This window comes from Passer domesticus, chromosome 8 (genome assembly GCF_036417665.1).
Source record: "Passer domesticus isolate bPasDom1 chromosome 8, bPasDom1.hap1, whole genome shotgun sequence".
In the NCBI taxonomy this organism is placed as follows: domain Eukaryota; kingdom Metazoa; phylum Chordata; class Aves; order Passeriformes; family Passeridae; genus Passer; species Passer domesticus.
This window is the reverse complement of record NC_087481.1, coordinates 25,282,947-25,304,771: the sequence shown is the minus strand read 5'-3', so window position 1 is coordinate 25,304,771 and position 21,825 is coordinate 25,282,947. Positions and strand designations below refer to the sequence as shown.

Genomic DNA, 21,825 nt, shown 5'->3' with positions numbered 1-21,825 from the left:
ACAGAAAAAGCAACTTATCAACCTCCATGTGGACTAAAAATCACTTAAAATTTTAAAGGGAGTGACTCCTCTGGGACAAGTGGCAAAGTCTTTTCCAGAGCAGTGTGCTGAGCTTCCGCAGGTGGGGATTTTCTCTGAAGTTTCATAAAATCCTCATTTTTTTCATAGAGTCACTTAGTTTAATTTCATTTCATAGAATGGTTTGGGTTGGGAAGGGACCTTAAAGGCCATGTCATCCCAGCCCCTGTGCAGGGATTCATCACTCTGGCTGCTGCAGCCAGGTGACAGAGAAGATTCCCAGGTCTTGGTGGAGCACAGAGCAGTTTGCTCTGCTGGGTTTGGAAACTTCAGGGAGATATGGAGAGAAAAACAGAATTTTTAAAAATTCTTAAGGGTGTGGAATGCTGGCAGTTAGCCATGGTGGAAGCCTTTTTTTTTTTTTTCCCAAAAGTTCCATGTTACTGCAGTCTATGGAGAGCCATGGCATGAAAGGAGAATTCCTTATTCTTTGCTCTGTGCTTCCAAGCTGTGAACTGAATAAAATCTTTCCTCCCTCTTTCCTGGGATTTTTTTCCTTTTTCCCCTGGTGTTTCTTCCTGTTTGTTTTTTCCCCTGTTTCTCAGCTACTTTCCCTTTTTCCTTTTTTTCCCCCCTGAGTTCACTTTAGCAAGTGCTTTCCCCCTGCTAGGGAATTGAAGCAGAAGGGGCTGTAACTTAAAGATAAATATTTAGGTCCCCACAACACTTGTTGCAAGAACAGCTTGAAGGGTGTTTGTATCCACTGGAGCAGTGCTGACCTGCCTTTCCCCCTTGGAAGAAAATCTTTGATTTCCAGAGAAAATTTGATGCAAAATTGAGAGCACTTTGATTTATCCATGGAAATATCTTGTTTTAACAAAGAAAAAACTGAAAAACTTTTATTTTCTCCCTCCCTGTCCTCGGTTTGAAATGATGCCTCAAGTTTTAGCTTTTATATTTTTCAGGTTCTGTGCTGCTTTAGTGTGTGGATCTGGGTTCACATCAGGGGATGGTGAGCTCTGCACAGAGCAGGGAGACAAAACAATTCCTTCTCCAGCTCGGCACCAAGGACAAATGATCCAGATCTCAGCCCAAGAGCACAAACAACGTGGGCTGAAGAGAGGAAAACAAGGATGGGACTGCAGGGGCTAAAACTGTAATTGGACAATTAACTCCAACATGCAAATGGAGCAGAACTTATAAAAATGAGAGACCCCGTGAGTGCTCGTGCATTTTGTGCCCATTTTGGTTCATCTTGGGTGCAGCCCTGGCTGGGCTCTTGTGCTGCCCAGGGTGGATCCATTGAGAAGATCATTTTAATAAATCCCTACTTTATTCTTTAGCTCTGCTCTAGCTCAGCCTTCTCAAGGCATCAGTAACAGCACAGCAGCTTTGCCTGCTGCTCCAGCTTCTCCCAGCTGCCTGTGGGATTCCTGAGGAGCAAAGGCCACCCTTCCCACCTCTTTTGTAGAGCTGTGAGTACCTGTGTGTGCTGGTCCAACAGCAAACATCTGCAGTGCATCCTGCATGGCAGGAGGATGGATGGGCTGTCTGGTCCCTTGCCAGGTGAGTTGGCAGGAACCTGCACATCACTCCTTGAAATTCTCCACAGGGTTTGATGGATGCTCAGGCTCAGAGTGTTTTGGGTCTGTTTAATTGGCAGGTTTTGATGAGAGGCTCTCACCTCTCCCCAGGGAATTCCCAGGGCTGGCAGAAGCCGTGGGGGAACGATCCCTTGAGTTCTTTTGTTTCTGAATTTTGTGTTTGGAGCAAACCTTTCCTTGTGGGCTGAATTTTAAAAGGGTCATGCTTGGTTATCCTCACACAATGGCAAAAGTTAAAGCTTGGCTTTTCCCAGCTCCACCTTGGGCAGATGAAGCTGTGTTAGAAATGACCCCTGAATTTCATCCCTCAGTGTGTGAAAACAAAAACCTGCTGGGGGACTGAAGCTGAAAGTCACCTTTTTGGGTGGACTCAGAGCTTCCAGAGAGAATCCTAGTTCTCATCCAAAACTAATAGAGAGAAAATTTCCCCAGGAAATAGCACCATGGACCTGAGAGCATTAAACTGGAACTTTACACCAATTAATAGCCAGATAATTACAACCCATCCCCTCCTTCTTGCTGCTGACTTCCCCATGTAATTTTCTTTTAATTTTTGCTTAATAGGCACGCAGGAAAGATGAGTTACTCAGTGTGCTGCCTGCATTTGATATGTGGCAGACTCAGCAGAAGGGAAGACTGATGCCCTCCATCCATCCTGGACCAACCTCTGGGTGTGAGGAGTGTGCTGGAGGGACTGATGGTGCTTCTCAGCTTGTCAAGGGATGGAGAAACTTAAGGAAAAAGGAGGGGAGGAAAAAGTCAAGGCTGGACAGAAAAGGCAAAATGGTGAGTAGAGCTGGGTGCTGCTTCAACAGGATCACAGATTTTCCTCCCTCTTCCCTTACTCTGCTCTGGCTCTGTTGTAGCAGCCAGAACCCTCTGGTCTTGCTCATTTTCACATCTCAAAATGCACAACTGGCATCTTCTCCACCCATAATAAGAGTGGCTCTCTCCCTTGCAGAGGGAGGAGTGGTTGGCCCTGGCACAGGGTGCCCAGAGCAGCTGTGGCTGCCCCTGGATCCCTGGCAGTGCCCAAGGCCAGGCTGGATGGGGCTTGGAGCAGCCTGGGACAGTGGAAGGTGTCCCTGCCCATGGCAGGGGGTGGAACAAGATGGTCTTAAAAGTCCCTTCCCACCCAAACCATTCTGTGATTCTATGATTCCATAAAAGGCACCACCAGCCAGGCTCTGCCACAGCAATTCCAAGGAGGGGAAAAAGAAAAAGAAGAAAGCAGAATTGGAGACTTTCATGAGCATTAAATTAAAGCAGTGCACAGGGTCTGTTTTGGTTCCCAGGCACAAACACAAAGTCTCAACTCTCCCCCTGCCTGCTCTCTGATAACAGTGGTACCCATAGGCTAAGCTCAGCCTGGGGGTGATATGCAAAAAAGAGGGAAAGAAATAAAAAAGCACCAGCCTTGTGTAGCCTGGTAAATGTAATTTCAGCTGTCTTGGCCTCTCTGGTTACTCCTGTTCCCTGGCTTTCAGGAAATTAATTCTGCAGAAGGAAAACCCCAAATGCCTGAGTCCATTACCCTGGAAGTGGTGGGAGCTGGGAGCTGCTGAACAAACTCAGGGAACAGGGATTTCAGGGACTCATGGAGTTCTCTGGCTTGAATCTTTAAAGCTCATGGTGTTCCAGGCCTCCTGCCATGGGCAGGGACACCTCCCAGGGTGCTCCAAGCCCTGGCCAGCCTGGACACTTCCAAGGATCCAGGGGCAGCCACAGCTTCTCCTGAACAGCCAGGGCCTCACCTCCCTGCCAGGGAACAATTCCTTCCCAATATCCTACCAAACCCTGCCCTCTGGCAGTGGGAAGCCATTCCCCCTTGCCCTGTCACTCCAGGCCTTTGTCCAAAGTTCCTCTCAACAACTCTTGGAGCCCTTCAGGCACTGCAAGGGGCTCTAAGTTCTCCCTGAAGCTTCTCTTCTCCAGGATCCCACTTCTCTCAGCCTTTCCCTATAGGACACGAGTTCCTTCCCTCTAACCACCTTCATGGCTCGCCCCTGGACTTGCTCCAAAAGTCCTGTGCTGTCCCTTATCCCAGGGCAGCCCCTTTCCCTGCTGCTCCACGGGCTTTGATGCCTCTCCCTGCTGCACTCGTTAAGGTAATTAGATAACTGCTGCCAAGACACTCGTTCATTTAATCAGTATGCTAATTGGTATTGACCAACGTGTGGCAGGCACTTTGTCACGTGCCAATTAGGAGTGCCTGGGAGCTGCTCCAGAGCCTGGTGGTCGGATCTCCAGGTGGGGATCCAAGGGAATGCCCAGGCAGGGGTGGGGTGGGAACCTGAGAACCAGCCCTGTAATCATTCAGAGCCTGCTTGTGATGGATTAAGGTGATCAGTATCAACCACAGTGTTTTTAGTTCTGCCACCAGGGGAGTGGGAGGTGGGATGCAGCAGTGGGATGCAGCAGGCAGAGCCAGGGCAGGCCAGACAGGATGATGCCTGTGGAGGAGTCCAGCTGCAGCTGGTGGCAGAGCTCATGCTGAGCACAGAAAAGGGACAAACCCTCAGCCACAGCTGCTGGTGTCCCCCTGGGGTGCTCTGTGCTGGCCCATCCTCCTCCTGCAGCCCCGTTTCACCCAGTGTATCCAAAAAAAGCGAGTGTTAGCCCTTCCCCGTGTATTCCTTCCCCAGAAATGCTCTGCAGAACGTTCTCCTTCCCCTATTTTTCCTTCTGTTGCGCCGGCGGCCGCTGGGATGCTCTCGTTTGTCTGGGGTGGTTTATTTATTGCCACCATTAATTAATTTCCTTTGGCTAGGAAGGACACATCCTCTGGGACTGTCTGTGTGCTGGAGACCATGACTGCATTGGTGTCACTGAAGTCCCTGGCCTGGCACCATCAATCAAGTGGCGCCACTCGGGCCCGTGGTTAACGAGGCTGGCCCTGGGATCTTTTCCCAAGAAGGAGCCCAGGAATTTCATGGAAAAGGCCACTTATTTCTCCAGGTGGTGCTCTGGCGTTCCCACCTCCCTCCCACCCCAAAACGGGAGCTCCTGCCTTCTGCTGTGGGATGGGCTGAGAGCTGAGCTAAAAAGCCAAAGCAGAAGTTTGTGCTGGTCCCTCTTGACTTGGCCCAAATTCAGCCTTTTTTGCAAGAGAACAGCCCTCGCCTTCTCCAGGCTGTGCTGCTGCCTTGGCACACATTACTGGTCCTGGAGCACCACAGGAAGTGTGAAGGAGCAGGAGCTGCTTGGGTTTATGAGCTATCAGGAGCCCATTTCTCAGAAATACACTGACCTAATCTCACTCCTATTGATTTAGAGCTATATTTGTACATACACACGGGGACAGACAAGTGCTGCTGAAAATACAAAATCCTGTACTCCTGGAAGGGCAAAAATTGTTTCCTCCAGGTTTGTTTTCAAGCCTAAGGAAACAAAGGAGCAGGCAGAGAGCCTGACCCAGTTTCTGGTGGGTCTCTGAGATGAGTCCCCATTCCCAGCTTCTGCCAGCACCTAGGAGTATGGTCCAGCTTGTATTTTAAGGAGGTGCTCCTTCCCAATCCCAAAGGTATCCAGCTGCCCAAAAGCATCACTTTCTGTTATTAGTGCCTCCCTCCCTGGAGTATGCAAAGTGGGAAGAGAAAAAGCCCCAGAAAATTAGGCAGAGCAGTTTATCTGACAGGCCAGTGCTCTCTCAGATAAAGGAACAAACAGAGTTTGTCTCCTGGTCAGGGTGACACTTTGCCACAAAAGAAGAGCAGGGAGAAGTTAATTAAACTCTGAAGAAGCCATTTATTAGGAAAGGGAAGTAAGACATGGCTTTTCTTCAATAGTGCAGAAAGGTTCATTATAGAGGAAAGGCATCCTTTAGCAGTTAATAAACTATTTTCTCCCACCTGGCTTTGAGGGATGGCTAACACAGGGCCCATGGCTCATTTTAATGGGCACTTTTCCAAGGTGTCCATGGCCCATTGGCTAAAAGGGTTTAGAAAACAGCTGTTTCTGAAAGCCAGGGAACCAGAGAGCTTGGCAGGGCTGTAAACAAAGGCAGAGCTTTTTGTGGAGCGTTTTCCATTTGCTGTTTCCATTTCCACTGCTTCCATGCTCTGTTCTGCTGGGAACTGCTTCCATCCTCTGTTCTGTCACTGGGAAAAAGGGTTTTCCTCTGTTCATCCCTCCAGTGAGACAACAGGAGCCTTCATCAGGGGCAGCCTTTTCCTGCTGAGGCATGGCACTTTAAAGAATCCATTGCCACTGGATAGATATTACCAAACAAACAAACAAAAAAAAAAATCCCTCACCCAAACCTGATTTTAGATGATGAGGCCCAGCAGCTCTAGAGGGCCAGAACTGGGAAATCCTTTAAATCCAGAGTGTCTGACTGCTCCCTCCCTCCCCTGGGGTGGGAAACTGAAACCTCCCACTGTCCCCAGGCTCTGAGATCACCCACTTCCCCAGAGCTGCTGGTAAACACTGCAGCTGGAATTCCAGAGGAGAATTTACAAAGAATTTGAAAAGGCTACTTGTTTTAGAGAGTCTTTTTCTCATTTCAGCTGGTGTTAGCTATGCTAAAATTCAACAACCTTGATGTCTATAAAGCCACTGTGGTGGATGTGACTTTGTCACCTGAATCCTCTACCCTGTGGAGCCTTGAGAAGATGCTTTTGCACTTATTGACAATTTAATATTGACAATTTAATATTGACAATTTAATATTTTCTTGTGCATCAGTCCCCTGAATTTGGGGAGTCCAGGTGACTCTGGGAGAAAATAAAAATAGAAGTAAGAACATTTGTTGGCAATGCTTAGTTAATACCAAAAAGATGAAAACACAGCCAACCTCCAGGAATGGGAAAAGGACCTTGTGATATTTAGCGAGCAGATAATAAAACAGCAGATGAAATTCAAGGCTGCTAAATGAAAAACAATGCACAGGGGGGAAATCACTGGGCTCTGAACTGGCTGTTACTGCTTGGGAAGGAGATCTGAGAGTTATGCTGGAAATATCTGTCAAAATGACACTGCTGGTCCATAGTAGTCCAAAAAAAAACAAAACAGGGAGGTAAGAGAGGCCAAAATGGGGAATGTTATTGTGCTGCTTAATGAATGTCTGGTATCTCCTGCCTTGAGCAATTTTGAGTAGCCCACAAAAATGGATGGGAAGAAGCCTGGAAAATTATCCACAGAAGGCAAGGATTGATAAAGGAAGGGCCAGACATGAAATTGTGTGAGTTTTAAAGCTGAAGAATTAATCAGCAATGATGGCTCAGCTCAAGAAACACTTGGAATCAGGAGAATCACTGAATCCCAGAAAGGTTTGGGATGGAAGGGACCTTAGGGATTATGCAATTCCAGCCCCCTGCCATGGGCAGAGACACCTTCCACTGTCCCAGGTTGCTCCAAGCCCTGTCCAGCCTGGCCTGGGACACTTCACTTGTTGAACTCCATGAGGTTCACACAGTCCCAGCTCTCCACCTGTCCCTCTGGATGCCATCCTTCTGTTCTGGATACAGGGAGGATCTTGAGAAGCTCCATGAAGTGAAGGCAAACTCTTTACCCCATTAAAAAGCAGGACTCGTTGCCACGGGAAATTTTAGATACTGGAGGCTTACATAGACTGGGAAAGTGGCTAGATATTTTCACATGGGGAAGAAAAGGGATGAAGTGGTTGTTTGTCCCCATCCTGTTCCAGAGCTGTTGGTGTGAGGAGACAGAGGCTCACCAGGACCTGCCTTGTGTCCCATCCCAGTGGTGTCTTGGACTCTCTGCCTTTTCCACCTCCATCCAGACCTGCTGAGCAGCTTCCTGCGGATTCTGAGTGGACAGAAACAGCCTCTGTTAGCCAAGCATGGAATTCAGATTGTTATTTTTACTGTGAGTATTTAAACCATGTGCTGAAGGTCCTCGTGGTGTTTTCCCTCTTGCAAATCCATTGGGAACAGCCCCTCACCCTGCTTGGCTGCCCAGTGACCTCTTCCCAGGGGATCTGTGGGATCTGGGTCTGCTTCCCCAGCCAGGGATTTGCAGGCACAGCATCCTGGGAGCTGGGAGGTGACGCTTCACTCCTCAGCAGAGCCTGGCTGCCAGATGTAATCTGCCCAATGGTCCCCTTTATGGCCAGGCAGACAGGCTGAAATTCACAGCCACCGCTTACCAAAGAATAATGAAACATTTCCTGAGATGGCAATAAATATCCCCTGCCATGACAGCACTCACCAGAGCCTCTTCGATCCAGGGAAATGCTTTAAAACTCAGCAAAGTGGGATTTTTTTTCCTTTTAATGCCTCTCTACTTGCTGGTTGCAGCTGCCCTGGCTGTTCCCAGTCAGGGTGAGGGGAGCATGGATGGGGTTTGTGGCTCCCTGGGGAGCTCCAACACTGGCCCAAGTGGCCCTATGAGGCAGAGTATGACTGAGGAAAACTCCTTCTCCCCAGGCTGATGGAAAGGGACAGGTTTGCAGCTGCTGGCCCCTTTCAAGGGTTTAGTTCTGGTCCAGAGCAGTTCTTTCCCACCATCAGGAGGTGATGACACCACAGTGTGTTTTCGACACAGCCAGCTTGGCTGCTTTGCCCCAGGACACTTTTCCAGCAGTGGGGGTGCTCAGCCTGGCCTCTTAGTTGTTGGGATGATGCAGATTGAAAAAAAAGGCCATCAATTTTTTTTTTTTTTTCTAGGGGGACAAAAATTCTCTCTGAGGATCTCTGAGCCCCACCAAATGTGGTGGAGTCCTCTTTAGGCAGCAGCAGGCCTGACTGTACTGGATGCAAACCAGTGTGTGCTGGTTTCCTCAGAGGGCTGGGCTTCCCTCACTGCACAAAACCAGAACTGTCACAGCCAGGAGAATGTTTTGTGCCAGGGACTCATCCTGCCTCTCCTGCTCTGAGGAAAACCAGCCTGGAGCCCAGGCATGGGGGCTAAACCCGGTGCACAGGCTGAATCCAGGAGGAGATGGGGATGAGGCAGCACCAGGGGGGTTTGCTGCCCGTGGTCTGGGTGAGAGGAAGAAATGCCTCTAGCAGCCCTGGCTGCAGAGGGAAAAGGAGGTGTTTGGTGGCAGAAGAAAAGCTGCTGGTAGGGAAGTGATGGATTTTTCAAACCCAGCCCCTGAATCAGTCTCATGGTTGTGGTTACTTGAAAACGGATCAGCAGAAATAAATGAAGTGGGTTGAGGCCTGCAGTGGGAACAGGCAGCACGGAGCAAGGGGAGGCAGGAGACATCAGATGGCAGCAACCAGCAGAGGAGATTGACTTAATGGGATCAGCCCTCATTTTGTTCTTATTATCAGCACCTTGGGAGTGCAGCTCCTCTTAATTAATTCCTTTGGTCTCTCAGACATGCAGCTGAGGCTGTGTCCCATCAGTGGCCTGTGGGCCAGGACAGGCAGGGAAACACCAAGGCCCTGTGCAGTCAGTCAGTGCCAGAATCCCAAAATGGTTTGGGTTGGAAGGGACCTTAAAGCTCACCATTCCAACCCCCTGCCATGGGCAGGGACACCTCCCACTAGACCAGGCTGTTGAGAAGAGATCTTCTCAATCCTGTCTGGGATTTTCCCACAAGACACTTGTGGAAGATCCCAAAATCAGCATCTATTTTAAATGCCGATTACAAATTCAGTTGTAATGTAGAATTCTCTTGCTGGCTGCATTACTGGGCTGAAACACAGCCAAACCTGGCTCTCCCTTCTCCTGCCATGGTGTGGCCACCAATTCACTGGCTTGTGGGGGAAAGTGCTTCCCTCAATGGCTCACTGGGTTTTTAATGTGGAGCAGGAAAAAAGAAAGAAAGAGCTCAATTTATGCTCTTGGTATCACTCAGCATTTTCTACGCCCGTGGTTAAGTTGTGATTGCTATCAAGGCTATCGAAATCTCCAGAGGCTGAAAATCAAGGTGAAAGCTTGCTTTCATGGATTATTTCCAGTCACTTTTCTTCTGGCTCTGCTAAAAATAACGCAGGAATAGCTTTCCTCGAACATTCCTATTCCCTCCTGGCTGGAACAGAGAAGGTCAGGAGGATGAAAGTGAGCAGCAGTGGGGGGAAGGAGTCACAGCACACTCTTTGCTTCTATGGGTTTGGATGAGATTTGTTTGCTGGTTTGTTTGGGTTTTTCACTTTGATCTCAACCTGATTAACTTTCTCTCTGCGTTTCTTCCCTTTAGCCCATGGTGGGGAAAGCTGGGTGTTTTGGTCCTGCTGAAGCAAAAACCCTGCTGGTTTTACCCATTTCTGTTTAAAAATCCATGAGAAACATCCCCAAATCTAGATGGGGATGTCAATATTGCCTCCAGTATTTTAAGATATTTATCTAAGACCTTGAGATGATGCTGTGCTCTGTATCTTGTGTCAGGATAGCCGATCTGCTTTCCCTTGCAATGGTTATGGATTTTCTTAATTGCTGGTTTGGTCCATAAATTTCCTGCAGGTTTTTAGTCTGGAGTGTTTCATGGGATCTAACAGGAGATAATGGTGCCCCAGGCGACAGCCAAGGAGTTTTCTCAGGGTGGTGTCCTGGATTGTAAGTGAAGTGTGAATTCTGTCAGAGGTGGGGCAGATCTCTCTGTTCATGGGGCAGTTTTCTTTGTCTCTTCCAGAACCAATCCTCCCTCCAGGAGATATCTGCTGTTCATGGGCCAACAATTATTAATTATCTTCTGTTCATGGGCCACTGAGTGTCCCTGCAGGGCTGATCAAATTCCATCATCCCATGGGGAGATGCTCCGCCCAGGGGAGGAGCCAAGCATTCCTACCTGGATACAATCTGAGCCTGGAACAGCACAGCAGCCTTTGCCCCCTGCATTCCCAGAGGAGCAGCTTTCTCCTGCCCTGCATTCCCAGAGGAAGAGCAGGCCCATCTCCAGCAGCCCTGGAGCTCCAGAGGAAAACTGCAGCCTTGTGCAGGATCCCTGCTCCAGCAGAAGCACAGCTGGCACTGCAGGAGGGCTGAGCCCCCATGGGATGGGACTGTGCCACCACCCTGACACACAGGGTGACAGCGCATGTTCTCACTCTGGCAGTGGTGTTTTGTATTACTGCATCTGTATTTTAAATTTTCCTAGTAAAGAATTGTTATTCCTACTCCCACATCTTTGCCTGAGAGCCCCTTAATTTCAGAATTATGGTAATTCAGAGGGAGGGGGTTTACATTTTCCATTTCATGGGAGGCTCCTGCCTTCCTTAGCAGACACCTGTCTTTTCTAACCAGGACAGGTGGGCATCCAGAGGGGAGAACTCCTGGAGGCCACTGGAGGAGGAGATCCCAGTGCAAGGCAGCTGGATCAGGAATTTCTGCTGTGGTTTGGTTAATGAGAGCCTGACTGCAGTGCTTGGGTGGACCTTGGGTTAATTAGAGGTGGAAACATCCTTTCATTTGCAGCTAAAGCACTTTTCCTGCTGCTTTGCTGCTTGCCCTGAGCTGGCACAGCAGCATGGGGGAACTCTCAAGGAGTTCTTTCCCCAAAATTTCTGCTTCTGGGCAGCCCCAAGGACACCCAAAGAGCTGACTGCCACATGGAGGAGATTCTCCCACAAGAAATTTGTCCCTGTGGAGCCAGGAGAGCCCTGCTGGTCCCACAGCGAGGTTGTTGTGGGGATTTCTTTGGGTTGGTGCCAATTGCAAGTGCCAAGTTTCTTTGATCCTGGATTATTGATCCAAGCACAGGAGTTTCTGCCTTGTGTTGTCCCAACTTTTTCAAGGATGGCTTTCCAGTAACATGGCCCAGAATGGAAGTGGTGGGAGGATAACCTTGGAAAAGCAAAAGGAGAAACGTTCTGTTTCTCCAAGGGTTGTGGTAGAAACCCTGACTCAGGCAGGGCTTCCTGGAGAAGACATTACAGGCTTTTTTTTTCAGCTTTTCAAGGGGTGCAAAGCCAGGGTTTTCCCTGTTCTGGGAGAAAGGTTTAGGCTTTGAAGCAGAGTGTGCAGAGGTATAAGACAAGGGTGTTAGAGATGGTCCAGGGGGAAACTAGAAGGGAGCAACAGCCAAAACGTGAGGCAGCAATAATCCTTCAGCCCTGGAAGGCACCAGGACATGAGCCAGGGCAGAGGTAGCACCATGGGAGAGCATTCCAAGGCAGGTGGGAGTATCAAGTGAGATACCAACAGCTCAGGTAGATTTTAAAAAAAATTTTTTAAAAAAAGCAACACATGGAAGAATTTGGCAAAATTCCTACTGAAAGGAAAAAATATTTATATTTATATTTATATTTATATTTATATTTATATTTATATTTATATTTATATTTATATTTATATTTATATTTATATTTATATTTATATTTATATTTATATTTATGTGTATAGATACAATCCAGCAGCTCTGCTAAAACTGTGGTCCCCTTATTTTTCAAAGGGGAAGAAAGCCTATAGCACACTGGCAGAAAAAGTAAGGAAATGCAATGCTGTATTTTTAGGAGCATGAACATTGTGAAGAGTTAAGCTGGAGTATGTTCCCAAAGATGAGGACCAGACAGGCATTTATAGCGTGGAATCCTCAAGTGGTTGGTGTTGGAAGGGCCCTTAAAGACCATCCCATTCCAACCCCCTGCCATGGACAGGGACACTTTCCACCAGACCAGGTTGGTCCAGACAGCTGGATCCAAAAGTCTGCAGCAAAATGAAAAATAATTTGTGGCATTCATATTTTCTGGAAAAATCCCTTTGCCAGGATTCTTCTTCTGGGAAGCTGAGAAGCATGAGAGAAAAAGGAAAACAATATTATCTCATTTGCTTCTCCTGTGTTTTGCTGCTTTGGAATGTGTTTGGAGATTGTTCATCCAACAGGTGATTGTTTCATTGGTTTCATGTGAATTGTTTTGACTCTTTGGCCAATCAGGGCCAAGCTGTGTCGAACTCCGGAAAGAGTCACAAGTTTTCATTATTATCTCTTTAGCATTCAGTAAGTATCTTTTCTGTATTCTTTAGTATAGTTTAGTATAGTATTCTTTAGTATAATATAGTATCATAAAATAATAAATTAGCCTTCTGAGAATATGGAGTCAGATTCATCATTCCTTCCTTCTTCTGGGAACCCCACAAATACAAGAATCATTGTCTTGTGATGTAGTTCTCTACCTCTTTCTTAGACCAGGAAACTTTATCTTCATAATAACTTTTATCTATCATTCTTTTATATTTATCAATTCTCACCCCCTAAGTGAGGGGCTGGCAGGCAGAGGAGGGAGCTCAGCCCTGATCAGAGGCTCGTGCTTGCATCCTGAGAGTGTAAATAAATAATCCAAGCACTGATGGGATGGCAAAGGCTTGGCCTTGAGGAGGTGTTTGGCCTGAGCTCCTGCTCAGTAAATGTGGGAAACAGTAGAGGTAAGAAGATTCCCAGAAAGCTGTAAAAGCAGGCCTAAGAAACAGAAAGAACAGAGAACCAGCTGCAGCTGCAAAGTCAGAAAGTAGAGAAAGTTACAATGGTACAGCAAGCAAGGACATTAAACTACAGCTTGAGTTTTAGGCTTGGCTAAGAGAGACCTTAAAACTGCTAAAAATGCTAAGAGAGACCTTAAAAATGCTAAGCAAGGCAGTAGAAGGTTTCAAGCCTAATAATGAATTATTGTGTACTGCTAATAGAAAGCAGACAAGCATTGTGTGAAGCAGGTGTACATGTCCTTTTAGTAACTGGCTAGAACAATTGTCTGTAAGCTTTAGCAATATGCTATTGGCTAGAAAGTTTTTAAAATGTTCTGTAACAAAGAAATCTTTGGCTGCTTCTGGCTGCATGTGAGCTTTTGCCATCTTCCTATTGTCTCAACCATGTAATGAGGCTGATGCTGCAATCAAAGCTGAAGGATTGTGCCCCAGCAGTGCTGTTCTGTTCATGAAAACAAACTCCAAACACAGGTGAGCACTGAGCCAGCAGCAGCCCATGGATAACCTGGAGTGGTCATCCAGCTGTTTGCTGCTCCTTGTTGGAGCCTGTGACTGATCACCAGCGTTACCCACTCTGGCTTCTGCACTCTGATTAGATTCCTGCAGTTTTGGGAGAAGTGGGGTAATAAATAACAAATCCTGAGCAGTGAATAACAAGTGCCTCTGCTTGTGCCAAGGGGTCCTTCTTTGCGTGCCAAACGAGGAGTTATCTGCTCTTGCTCTCCTCTGCCTGTGACTTTTTATCGGTGTGATGGCTTTGGGGGTGTTGTCCCTCAGAGCTGAAAGCACAGAGATGTTTGGATGTGCATTAGCCAGGAGAGCTGGCAGCATTTTGGACAGAGAAGTTGTGGGTGATCCATCCTGGGACTGTTCAAGGATGGAGCTTTCAGCAGTGGAAGGTGTCTCTGGAACAAAATGATCTTTAAGGTCCCTTCCAACCCAAACCATTCTAGGATTCAGCCAGCTCAGAATCCACTGTAGAGCCTTTAGGCAAAGGAAAACAATATATAAAAAACCTTGGGGGAGGAGAGGAACCTGACCCTAAAACTTTCTGTTCTACCAGTTAAATAAAGAACCAAATATGATCAGCCAGGTAGCAAAATGAAATTAAGATCAGGGTTTGCTCAACTCTGCTGTTTTTTTTGGCTGGGCTTTTCTCCCTGTGCACACAGAATGCCACTGCTGACAAAGCTCTGGCCATGTCAGCAAAGGCTGGGAAGGTGTTGGGTTGTTTTTCCCTCTGGTGCTCTCTGCCTGCTGCTTTCAGCTGCTGGGATGGAGTCACCTCCTGCATCACCCCTGCTCTGATGTCCGCTGGGGGAAAGGGGCAGGAAGGGTATGGGAGATAAATTGCCTTTTCCTGCCCATCAAAAAAAAAAAAAAAAAAAAAAAAAAAAAAAAAAAAAAAAAAAAAAAAAAAAAAATCTGGTCCCCACAATTCCCGCTAGCTGTGTTTGGGATGTGATGCCACACTGGAGTTTTGGGGTGGCTGCAACCAGGTTTCTCGTTTTTTAAGGCTGTTCTGCATTTGCAAGGGCAATGCTGGAGGTACCAGTGATGCTTGTGAGGCAGCCCAAACCATTCCATACAAGAAGGGAGTTAAAACCCTTGCAAACTCCAGTGTCTTGCTCTGGGCTCTGTGCACGGAGTGTTGCAGGCTCCTTCTCCCTCCTGTTTGATTTCCCCCCCACCAACCTTCTTATTTTCCCTAAGGACTTCTGAAATATTCCGTTGATTTTTTTGGTCGCCTCTACTTTAGAAAAGGCCACCAGGAAGGTCTTGTCAGCAATTTAATGGGGAGATAAAAGAAGATGGGAAAGGGGGATTGTGAGCAGAGGGAGAGCGCCTGACATCTGCACGGGGCTAATGTGTGATAAGACAGGAGGGTTGGAGGAAAGCTGCTCTGCTTGATCTCTCGCCAAGGCAGGGCTTGGACCTGATGGCTTTAAAGCCAGGTCCATGTGGATGGAGCCTGGCTTGCCCAAATCCCTGGCAATGCCTGGAGATCAGGTAGATGGAGGCCTGGGGTCCCGCTTGCTGGAGTTAAAAGTCTTTCCTGACTGACTTCAAAGGGCTGTAAACCCAGATTATCTGCACTGTCAGCTTTGACTGGGGGAGATAAAAAATGAAATAAATAAAAAGGAAGCTGCTGCTTCCAGCCTGAGTCTCCAGAAAATGGAAAATGCTTGTAGGACCAGCCAGGGGCTCCAGAAAGCCCTGTGATCCACCCAAACCCAAGCATGGAGCAGGAGCTAGGAAGAGCAACTTTAGTTCTTGATCTTGTTAATTATTTGGTTTATCTCAGTGTTTTTCCATTCCTCCAAGAACTTGGGGCTGGAGCAGCTGGTTTTCAGTAAAAACCAGGCGACCAAACAGGGATATGTTTGGATGCTGCTTTGGGGCTTCAAACACCCTTTGGCTCCTGAGGAATTGAGTGCCAGTGCTCCAGCTGACTGGGTTTGTAGCAGGTCCCTCACCTTGTCCCCAGCCCAGCATGGATCTGGGGCACAGCTCCAAATCCACGCTCATTTTTTGTCACTTGGGCCCCATTTGGGTTTCTGTTGGTCTCCTTCTGCAAAATTTTGCTCTGTGCCAAAGAAAAACCCGATGACAAAAGCTCAGCTTTTGGGAAAGGAGTTTTCTCAGGACTGCAGAACTTTGTGTGCAAGGAGAGCAAAGAAGTTGCAGTCGAATGCACAAAATCCCTTTTTTTGGGTCCAAGATAGGATTTTTTAATTAATTTTTTTGTTAAGGACAAAGAAGGCACCAATTAGGCACGGAAATAATTTGGGCTACTGCCTGTGTTGGAGATAACTCTCCATAAGAGATGCTGGTTCGGATGTTTCTTTCTCTCCATCCACAGGTGAGAATAACTTCAAAACTTCAATCCAATACAGAAAGGCAGAGAGGGAAAGGTTTAATTGTCCCGACTCTGCTGCAGGCTGATAAGCTCCCATTGATTTTCTGTAGCCAAGTCTCCAGAGTGAACGTGGGTGATGTTCGTGCAGGTGAGTGCATGAAAGTTTCTCACTCCTTAGGTATTCCTAATTCTCTATTTCCTATTTCTCATGGAGAGAGCTTGATACTTCCTCCAGTAAATAACCATTTGCAGCACAAATTTTTTAGGGTTTGGGGTTTTTTTACATCTCCTTTTCACCCTTTCTATTGGCTTCCTATGAACTTCCCTCCAGGGTGGGGAGAGAAGTCTCAGGAAAAAATGTCCCTTCCCCAAGGTGTATCCCTCAGCCTAAAGCAGCTTCATATTCACCCTGTCCTTTAAAACCATCTGTTCCAGTGGTCTAAATCCCTGCCTGTTTCTGCCTTGAAAATCAGACAGAGGGAATAACACAAATACAGGCAGTACCCAGCCGGGGATTTCCCAATAACTTGAACTATTTTGTCCTGGAGAACACAAAAATATCCAGTTGACTCTTTATCTATTTATTTTGAGGGTTTGTTGGAAAGAAAAATAAATGAACACAGGAAGAAGGGATAGTCCAGCAAGTTTTTTGTGCATTTCAGAAACCTACAAGCTCCAAAAATTTTGGATGTCTAGCTGGAACCTGGCTGCTTATCTCACCTGAGCCTCCAAACCCATTGAGTCTTTTTTTTTTTTTCCATCAGTGCTAATTATAAAAGATTGGTTTGTAGTGATGGAGAAATGTCCAAAGGAGCCAAAAAGCAACCAAGCAGCATTCAGATGGAGGGGGATAGGAAGAAGAGAAAGCCCCAACCTCCCTGGAGATGTAATAGGCTTAGTGGTCCTGCTTGACACATGTCGGATAAAATAAAAAAAAAACCCCACAACAATGTTTATAAGAAGATTAGCTGGAACACGATGTAATTTCTCCAGGGACTGGCCATGTTTGAAGCTCAATCCACCAACTCCCTCAGCCTTATCAGAGTAATGAATTTCCACCACTTTGGGCCATTAAAAATCCTCACACCAGCCCCTTTCCCCACCTGGAACATCGCGGATTTGGGGCACATCTGTGGGGCTGGCTGGATTTGTGCCGTGCCCCTCTCGCCGGGCAGGAGGTGCAGCCTTGGGAGTTAACTTGCTGGAAATAACTGGATGTGACTGTCTAATTTGTGGCTGCCATCCCTGCGGGGAAAAATCCCCGTCTCTGGGCAGCAGATTATCCTCAGGCTCATTACAACATTGTTCCCAAACAAATCCCCCAGGCTTCTGCCTGTAATCACTTTTGCATACGTGCGGGCAAATATCCCTCCAGGTGGGGACAGAGCAGGAGCCATGTGAGGAATGGGAGAAGGGATGTGGCCACAACCCCAACTGGAAACCACCAGTACTGACCACTGGTCAAATTCCAACCCAAACTGGGTTGGAATCAGGTTTGGTTTCCCTGAAAACCAGTGGACTTTGGGTTTGTTGGCCTTTTTCTTGGCTCGCTGAGTTTGGGTTTGTTTTTTTTTTTTTAAAGAAAAGCAATTAAAGAGCAGACATAAAGCAACCAGCTTTTTAAAATTCAGCTGAAATTCTCAGCAGGTTACAGGTTATCCTATACTTCCTGTGGCACTTTCAGCATGGTGCAGCAGGGCTGTGGAGCTGCTCCAGTGCTTGATCCCTGCAAGCATTGCCTGGGGCTATGTTCCTTCAGCCCACTTTTTCCAGGAGTGGTCCTGTGCTAAAATCCATAATTCTCGTGGTTTTAACCCATATATTTTGGTGTATCAGAACCAAGAGGCAGCAGCCAAGTGGCTCTTTGATATCTGCTCATGAACAGTGGGGATGTGCTGGAGATGGTGCCAGCTCCAAAAAACAGGATGGTCGCCTGTAGCCAGTCTTAGAGCCTGTTTGGGGACCTCTTTGGTGATATTTTGGGGACAGCCTCTGAGGGAACATGTCAGGGGACTGGTGGGGTTGAGGGATTTTGAAGATGCTTGGTGATGGTGGTGATTTTTGTGGGGTATGGGGTGAGGAGTCTGTGAGATTGGGGATGTTTGTGGGATATGGAGGGCAGGCTTGTGGTGCTCAGGGGATTTGGATGGGATTTGTGATATTTTGGAAGGTCTGAAGGAGCTTGTGGCATTTTGAAAATGCCCAGATCCACAGTGGAGCAGCTGGTGGAGGAGATCCTTGTATCCCACTCGCCCATCCCTGGCAAGCTCCTTCCCTGGGATTGCAGCCACCCTCACCTGGCAGGCACAGAGAGGCAGGAGCAAAGGTGAGGAACCCCCTCACCCTCTTCCCACCTTTCCCCCTGCTGTCCACAGGGATGCATTTCCTGCTGGCCCTGCGTTCTCCTATGGGAAGAGCCATGCAAAGGGCTTGGAAGTTGTCCTTGCTTTAAAAAATCATTTTTGCAGGAATTCTCCGTGGCCAGAGTGCCCTTGCTAGAGCAATACTTGGACTGGGTGGTGCTCCCTGAGAGATCTCTGCCTTTACCTCCTTTCCATGACTTATGATCCTCCTCCTATCATCCCCCTGCTCTACACGGTGAGGAAATTATTTATTTAGCAAGGGAGGGGCTGTTAGGAGAGATGGATCAGGCATCTGTGGTTTAAACACAGGGAAAAGGGAGAAAATACTCTTCTTCCTTCTTCCCCCCCCACTCCATCTCCCTTGGTGGGCCTGGGCCTACATCCCCCATTTTTCATCCAAATGGAAGTGTTTATTTTTATCTCTGTAGAAAAATAAGCGTTAAAAGTTCCAAGATGGATCACCCACGTGCAGCTCTTCCAGGGCTGCAGGGGAAGGAGCTGGGGGGAATATTGTGGCCGAGAGGAACACGAAGGAATAAGTCAGGAATATGTGTGGAGCTGAAGGGTGCCTGGACCATTCATTCCCATTAGGGAGTGGTGCAGCACCATTAATAATCATTTTAACAGGAGCTGGCCTGAGCCAGCAGGGCCAGGCTGCATTTCTGGAGAGGGAATTTTGGTTTAATAAAAGAAATAACGCCCTGCATACAAATGAGAAGGGGTGGCAGGGCTCGCTTCTCCTACCTGATATTTATTATTGCTCCACCTGCCTTGAAACAGGAACATTTATTTGGTTAACAGACATTAAGAGGGCTGTGCCTGCTGTATTTCCTTTCCTACCCCAGAATTCTTGGGCTTGAAGCTGCAGAAATGCTGATTTCTGAGCAGCTGTAACCCTTCCAAGGAGGACAGGACCATCTCACCTGGCTGAAAGCGTCAGACCAGCAGAAATCCCACGTTTTCAGGGGGTTTTACACATCTCAGGAGCCTGCACAGTGAGGCTGGAGTTGGCCTCAACTTCTTATCATTTTTTTCAGGAGCCCATTTTTTTCTGTTTTTTTTTTGTTTTTTTTTTTTTTTTTTTTTTTTTTTGTTTGTTTTGTTTTGTTTTGTTGTTTTTTTTTTTGTTTGTTTTTTTTTTTGTTTGGTTTTTTTTTTCAGGAAATCATTATTTTCTGGAAAATTCTTTTCTAGTTTTCTTTTTCAGGAGCTCATTCTTTTCTGGAAAATCAGCAGAGCACAGGTTCTGGAGGTGGAGCGTCGCTGCATATTTTACCCATAAACCCAAATGGTTTAAAATAGACAAGGCATTCCTTTTTAAAGGAATAAAGGAGTAGAAACCTTTTGGGTCTTTTATGAAGCAGCCATCAGGAAGAAAGCTTTTAATCTTGGTGATTTAACAGAGCTGGGGAATTAGCTTTTAACCAGCCACTCCCTGCCTACTCCATTTTTTAGGGAAAAAAGCAGCAAGGCGAAGAGCCAAAGCTGAGATGGGACTGGGAGCTGAATGAACTGCTGCAATCCCTGCTCCAGCTGTCTTCACAAGGTGGTGGGGATGGAAAATGGTGGTGGGGATGTGAGAACAGGGATGAACAGGAGCTCTCCCTGCTCTCACATCATCTGTGCTCCAAAATTTTGTCACAGTTGTGTCCACACAAAAAAACAGGGCAGGGATGGGAGATGTACAGCCCGCAGATCCTGCTGATGGGACGGGCTGTGACACCTGGAAGTGCCACTGGGAAAGGCTCAAGAGGGCAGAGGGGCAATGCAAAGCTCATTTAGCCATGAAAGTTGTGGGTGAGGAACCTCTCCCAGTCAGGAAAACCCTGGAGAAGGAATGTCCCAGGAAGCTTTTCCTGCCATGGTGGGACCTGATTCCCTGATCATCTGTGGGCAGGATCTTCTCAAAGACAGACCCCTAGCTCCACCAAGGAACTTGGATTTGGGTACAGTTTGCCTGGTGCTGCTGGCACTTTGATTCCAAAGGGAATTTAACCAGTTTATCCTCAGGAGCGTGTGGGGTTTTAATTAACACAGAGGGAAAAAAAAGAGTGAGAACACAACATCAGCTGGGCTCCTGCTATGTCTGACACCTTCATCTTCTCCTCCTGGGGAAGCTCTTGGCCAGGCTGCCTAGGGAATGTGTTTAATGTTTCCTTCTCAGGATGGGCAGGGACAAGTGACAATGAGCACAGGGAGCCACCCCTGAGGGGACAGAGCTGCTGGGACACCCACACTGACAGAAAACCCCTTATTCTGGGTAAAAACGGGATCCAAGGAGATACCTATTCTTCATTTAGCTGAGCCACTTCCACCCTCTTTCCAGGAAGATCCTGTCCCTTGGAGCTCCCTTTGTTTTGCAGGGACACTCACAGGAACAGCCACTCACAGCCTTTGCCCCAGATTCAGAGGATCAGAACCATGGAATGGTTTGGCTTGGAAGGAACATAAAAAATCATCTCGTTCCAACCCCCTGAAAGGGCAGGGACATCCCCAAGATTGTTCATCCAGCCTGGCTTTGAGCATTTCCAGGGGTGAGGCACCCACAGTTTCTCTGTTCCACCTGTTAGGGGGATTTGCTGTGGTCTCTGCAGAGATTTCCTTTAAAAGAAAACAGAAGGAAAAGCCAACAGCAGAGGGGGATCCCACCTGCCTGTCCTCCTCCTTAGGAAAGGAGAAAAGAAGTAAATTACTGAGATTTAGGTTTCCTCTCTGGTGATCCACAGCCTCCTGCCTCGGCCAGTACCCCCAGCTCTTATCTCTTATCTCATACCTGCTCTTTCCATCTCGCAGAGTTTGGAAATTGGGCTCCAGCTGGTTCTTTCTGATGCAGAGATAGTGTATCACAGGCCAGGCAGGCAGGGCTCTGTAATTAATGGTAATTAATCCCTTAATCCCGCGGAGGTGGGAGGGACTGGCTGCCCACTGAGTGCACGGGGGTGGCAGATCCAGAGCAGGAGCACTGCCCGTCCCACACGGCGCCAGAGAGGATTTCTCTCTCTGATGAGCAATATTTCTAATTTCTCTACTTCAGTAATTAGGTATTAGCATGAGAGTTTCGTTCCCCCCACAGCTGGTTGTGGTAATCTGGTGAAACCACTTTTGCTACCAAAAAAAAAGGAAATTTATTTTTTTTTTTCCTTCTGCCTTTCCTCCTGGCATCAACATTTTGATTTAGAGGTGCCAAAAAGCACCGTTTCACTTGGGCAATTTACCACGTTTAACCTGGAACGTTCCTCGGTGCTTTCATCCAGTCAATCAAAACTGTTCATCTCCCAGCTTTGCAGCATAAAAATACCCCTTTCCCTTTTCTTTTGGGAAAAAAATAAAATTGTGCATGTCAGTTCTTCTATGCCAACAGTGAGCAAGAGCAGAAAACATCCAGATTGTGTAATTCCCTTGGAAATGGCATTTGAATGGAGAAAAATTCTCTCCTTAGAATGTTAGATCTAATGAAAATTTTCATAAAATAGATATATATTTATCTTTTTATATATTTGACTATATATATGCAAATATAAAAAAATATATATTTAAATATGTGTTTATATATATGACTAACTATATATATCAATAGATCAAATAGATATATTTAATATAAAAATGTATAAAATATTTATAGAATTCTATAAATATATATTTATATAAT

General features: G+C 47.0%; 1 long non-coding RNA gene across 7 annotated transcripts in view; it reads left to right on the top strand.

Moving 5' to 3' along the window:
- Positions 1-21,825, top strand: part of LOC135306205 (uncharacterized) — a 139,054-nt gene extending 117,229 nt beyond the window's left edge. For 2 of the 7 annotated variants that reach the window (XR_010367032.1, XR_010367031.1), the window contains exons 6-12: positions 1,362-1,584; positions 2,187-2,408; positions 7,270-7,451; positions 15,817-15,961; positions 17,984-18,139; positions 18,282-18,411; positions 19,384-21,824. This is a non-coding gene — a long non-coding RNA (uncharacterized LOC135306205). Of the gene's footprint in view, positions 1-1,361; positions 1,585-2,186; positions 2,409-7,269; positions 7,452-15,816; positions 15,962-17,983; positions 18,140-18,281; positions 18,412-19,021; positions 19,172-19,383 lie in introns of all 7 variants that reach the window. The other 5 variants (XR_010367033.1, XR_010367034.1, XR_010367037.1 and 2 more) reach the window with 5 other exon arrangements.